Source organism: Ananas comosus, linkage group 3 (assembly GCF_001540865.1).
Source record: "Ananas comosus cultivar F153 linkage group 3, ASM154086v1, whole genome shotgun sequence".
NCBI lineage: Eukaryota > Viridiplantae > Streptophyta > Magnoliopsida > Poales > Bromeliaceae > Ananas > Ananas comosus.
The window spans coordinates 2,609,228-2,615,227 of NC_033623.1; positions in this window are offsets into that span (position 1 = coordinate 2,609,228).

Sequence of the window (6,000 nt, forward strand, 5' to 3'; positions counted from 1 at the left end):
GATACTCAGATTAGTGTAGGTTGAGTTTACGCTCGTGCTGAGGGGCGGAGCTGGTTTTACAGTAGCGTTTGGACTGTTTCGTACTGTCGGGTGCCGTCGGGGCAGATATGGACTCAGATGTTTGCATCTTGTTTCAGATGGTGCCGAGGGCACGTGAGCATTGGTTGTTGGACCAATTTGACTCATTTGTATTGACTATAACCTGTGTGAGCCTGATTGAGCTCGGTAGAGATATACGCTTGCATACTCGGTTGGGTCGCTCCCACGAGTGTCGCTCCGGAGTGACGCTAGACTTGCGTTGATATCGCAGCAGTTCTGTTTGGACAGTGTATTTGGACCGACCATTCCAGTGGGTGGTGTACGGTGTAGCTTGGCTACAGGTAGGGTGGGTCCGTTTGGGCAGCCCTTGTGAGATTGGGTCAGTGTGATACATGTTTATGTCTTCAGATAGTCTGTGTTGGTTAACGATAGTATAGTGGCATGTAGCTGTAGAGTTCTTTCTAGTTTCTTTACTATCCTTTGCATACCTTACTGTAAACTTAGTGGGTGGACCGTTGAGGTCTGTGACGGTACTCACTGAGGACTACTCTGTTTTGCAGTAGTTCTCATACCCAGTTATAACCACCTTTTTGCAAAGCAGTCTGCTGCTGCTGCTGTTGCTGATTCCGACCGTGGTAAGAGAGTCGTGAATTAGATCCCTACCATCCTTGGTCGCTGTGCTAGAGCAGTACCCTGTAGAGATAGTTTTGTTGGTTTTTCTATGTACATACTGTTATGCTAGTGGTACTCATTAGAACGAGGTGGTTTTATAGCTTTTGTATGTACAGTGAACCTTGTTATATTTTATATATACATGTTTTAGTTTTAGCAGCTCTGTACTTTGGTTGTAGCTCCTATTTGTTTGCAGATACAGTTATCGCTTCGTATACACGAAAAATTTCTATATTTACGGCGAGTTTATTGGCGTGTCCGAAAAAATATGGTAATCCGGGACGTGACATCTGATGCCATGTTGCATCTTTTAACTGAGGATTCATTAATGTGTGTGTACTCCTCGTAGATTAACTAATTAAATTATTTAAATATTTCCAACATCTATGTGATCAAAATTGTGATCCGTACAATCTCATTAATTAGATTGATGGAGAGTGGAATCTCAATTTTGAAACCTACAGCCGAGTCTAACTTTTTGAATAGAATAATGTCATTTAAATGAGATAAAGGAGAGGCTTATAGTTTTGGTGTAAGATCCAAGAGAGTTTTGTTACTTTTTGTAGTTTTTGGTATACTCTCATTTGTTATTATATCATGTATTCTTACTTTTTTGATATTATGTTTTGTTATTTTTCTGATGGACTAAATTGGTACGGTATTCGCGAAATATGATATGATTTATCACTTCTATACCATCTTTTGCTTTAGTTTTAGGTAAAAATGTATGGAGACCCTGTCACGCCCCAGGGCCATTTGGATTTTTTTTTTTTTGAAAATCTTTTATTTTAAAATCAGAATTCGCAAAAAAATATATAATTTAATTTTCTTTGTAATTTATAAACTTATGAATTAGGAACCAAAAAACCTTNGGAGTGATTACACATTTTACATAAGAGTTAAAAAGGTTATAAATGTCAATGAGCTTCTAAAACATTTGACATGGACAACGCTGTCCTATAGATAAATACCTCCAAATTGGACAGCATCAACAGTGACAAAAATAAATAAAGGGCCCCACTAGAGTTTGTACACTTCCTCTTCTATAAAAGCATATATATATATATATATAGAGAGAGAGAGAGAGAGAGAGAGAGAGAGAACTAGGCTAGAATACTATCAATAGCACCAATGACTTGATACTATTAAGTTTTTCGTTATTGGATTAAAATATGTGCGGTTAGGATGATGTGGGCCCCCTAGGGTTGAGTAGGTGATTGGTTGAATAGTATAATCAAACAGATGAAAATGATAAAAGAGGTAAATCTAATGGTAGAAAATTTGATAACACCAAATAGTTCGTGCTATCGATAGTATTCCAGTCGGACTCTATATATAGAACTAGGTTAGAATACTATCAATAGCACCAAACTATTGATGCTATTAGGTTTTCAACGCTTGGATGAAAAAATGTACGGTTACAATGATGTGGGTCCTCTAAGGTTGAGTGAGTTATTGGTTGAGTAGTATAATTTAACGGATAAACATAGTCAAAGAATTAAATCTAACGGCAGAAAACTCGATAATACCAAGCACTTGGTGGTATCGATAGTATCCCAGCCAGACTCTATATATAACTCGGCTGGGATACTATAGTCCGGCTGGGATACTATCGGTAGCACCAAGTGCTTGGTGCTACCGATAGTATCCTAGCCGGACTCTATATATAGAACTATGCTAGAATACTATCAATAGCACCAAGCTATTGATGCTATTAGGTTTTCGGCCCTTGGATGGAAAAATATACGGTTACGATGATGTGAGCCCTCTATGGTTGTGTGAGTTTTTGATTGAATAGTATAAGCTAACGGATAAAAATAGCCAAAAGGTTAAATCTAACGGCAGAAAACTCGGTAGCACCAAGCACTTGGTACTATCGATAATATTCCAGCCGGTTGCGTGAGTTTTTGATCGTACTCATAAGTAGTTTTCGATGATAGAGCTTCCTAATTGACGATCCACACCGTTAAACGTTATATAGAGCATTTAAAACGTCTAGAAATCAAATTTTATTATTTTTTGATATCATTTACCTTGCGATCAAAAGGTCACAAAATTGACAATTTTTAACGGTCGGTATGGGATACTTTCTAGTTTAACGGTGTAAAAGAATTGGAATATGTTGAATTTTTGATAGAAAATTCTATTCAATATACCTAGATAAAGATCAATAACTCCGATCTTAAATTGAAGGATCCGATCATCCATTTTTAGGATGTCGTTCGATTTTGACCGTTCACTTTATGCCCGTTTGATGGACTTTATTATGATCTCGAAAAATTACGAAATTTATTTTTTAGAAATTTCAAATACTCTAGATCATATTTAACGGAGTTGATCGTCGATTCAGAAGTCCTATCATCGAAAACAACTTATGAGTATGAATGGCCCAATATACTCATAAGAGTATAGTAGCTCTACTCTATATATATATATATATATATATATATATATATAGAGCTGAGCTGGAATGCTATCGGTAGCAAACGGGCTTCGTTGCCACCTATTTGTTTTTGATGATGGAGCCTTCAAATCGACGATCGGCGCCGTTGAACATGATCTATATCACTTGAAGTATTTAGAAATCAAATTTTAAATTTTTTCGACATCATTGACCTAATGATCAAAGGGTTTCAAAATTTATAATTTTAACAGTCGATATAAGGTGTTTTCTCGTTTAAACGTGTAAAGCTATCCAAATCAATTGAATTTTGGTTAGAAAATTCTTTAAACTATTTTGAACAAGATTTATACTCTCAATCTTGATTACAAAATTTCTATTATCACTTTTTAGATAATTGTCACGCCCCGGGGTCCCCTTTTTGTTTGAAACACAGCGGAAAAGCATTTGAATTTTTTTTGAAAACCTGACCCAGAGTATGCCAGATCCGCCACAAATACAGGGAATCCACTGTTCACACGGACAGAGTCTCCCCTGTACTTGCACGGCGTCACACAAGTACAAAAGTACAAACAGTATACAACCACAATTAAATGAATATACAGATAGCTATACATTCATACATTCACCATTCACCCCGTAGTTTTACATTCGATGTTTAAACAGAAGTCCACGAAAAATCTTTTGAAAACTGTTTCGTACGCGAAAACTTTTATCTTTTATAGAAGNAACTCTATATATATATATATATATATAGTGCCATTCGATCCCTTCAACCATGCATTTACCAACATTTTCTAATTAATTATTATTCATTAGCAGCCTAGTTCCTAATTAATAAGCGGCTTATATCTCTCTCTCTCTCTCTCTCTCTCTCTCTCTATATATATATATATATATGAGTAGGGCTAGAATACTTGTAAAAGTATCATGGGGGTGATAATTGTGTGTTTTTAGCCCTTAGATGGAGAGATGTGAGGTTGAGATGATAGTGGTAGGTGGTGGTAGGTGGAATAGTGTTTAATCCAAGGACTATTAATAATAAAAAAGTAGATCTAATGACTTAAAACCTAATAGCACCATGATGGTAATACTTGTAAAAGTATCATAGCTCAACTCTATATATATATATATATATATAGTGCCATTCGATCCCTTCAACCATGCATTTACCAACATTTTCTAATTAATTATTATTCATTAGCAGCCTAGTTCCTAATTAATAAGCGGCTTACACATATATATACCCGGCGCATTCTGGAAGCACCTTCGTGTAGTTTAATCAGAGACCATAGCAGTACTTAAGTACTTACTAGCCCATGTGCTCTATGTACTGCTCCCACTGCAGGGACACCAATCTCAGGGAAAAGCTCTAGTTGAGGAGATGCCCTCTGATCTCACCTCAGAGTTAGATTGACAAAATGTCTGTTTTTTCATAGAGAAAGATAATATGATATCTATGTCGTTCACTTATTTAGAATAAATTCAGTTAGGAATGTGAAACAGTTAGGTTTCGAAATTTTGGACCTTGAGTATTAATCACTAAGTTCTTATGATATATCGGATGGAAATAAAATTGTGATGTGATATATAAGAGATCATGGACACTAGTATTAACTAGTGGATTTAAATATTTTAGGCCGGTAGTTTTGAGTTCAACGAATTATTATTATTAGTGGGCTGAGTAGTTATAGTTCTTAGGCTTCGTTTGGGATTGCACGGGGATTACGTTACGTGCGGTGAGAAAGTACGTTAGAAAAATATCCTGTTTGTTTTCGTACGTAATATTGTGTTCCGCATATCGCGATGAGTCGGTTACGATATATTTTCTGCAGTCCCACCGGAGAACGCAGAAATATATCCCTACATGTTTTTTCCTTAACTCCATTTTATCTAATAGCGTTAGATAGACCTCAATATCAAACTAAGCCTTAGTCAACTATGTTAGGTACATACGATCGGTGGTACGGAAGTAGATGTTTTAATTTAGAAAATTTTATTATGCAAAAGAGTAAGTTGTTGAAATGAATTATTATAATACCATAATACTTTTGGAGTTAAGAAAATCATCTTTTTATTTTCATATTTTTCTCGATGATGAAATATCTAAATTGACAATCAACACTATAGATTATTATCTGCAATATTTTTTAAAATTGAATTTTACGATTGTATAACATTAATTGCTTACTAATCAAGTGGTATCCAAACGTATACTCCATGTTGACCATGAAAATAGCTAATTTTGAAACTGCATGAAAGCTAAGTACATATGATATTAAAAAATCACAAATTTTATTTTTAGAAGGCTCAAATATTCTATATTATATTTAACAACGCCGTTCATATAAATTCCGATTCCCCATCATGAAAATAAGATAAAAGTTCAATTAAGGGTCTTTTAACCTAAAGAATTCCTACTTAACTTCTCTTATAATAATTTTTCTAGTAGCACTACTTGTAGCATTCCATCAAATAATATTATATTATTATCTAACAGGATCTAATGTATTTGATTAAAGAATTTAATAGTTGATATTTGAGGTTCCAATTTCGTGGTATAGTTAATTTATGCTTCTAACTAAGTTTATTTTTTTAAAAAATAAACAAAAGGAATACTATACCAACTTTCTCTAAATAAAAATATTATACTATAACTATCTCTATCTCTCTTTCTCTCTCTAAAAAATTCATCTCTCTCTCTCTCTCTCTCTCTAGAAAATTGAAATTTGAGGTACACAATGATGCTTGTCCTTGTGTAACCTAATCAATAGCCACCACAGAGGCAAAAACAAAAGTGGGAAGGGATGTAATGATTTGTTTCTTTCTTCTTTTTTTTTTTTTCCCTTCAATGATGCATACCCCCTAGTCATGTACAGATGGAATTA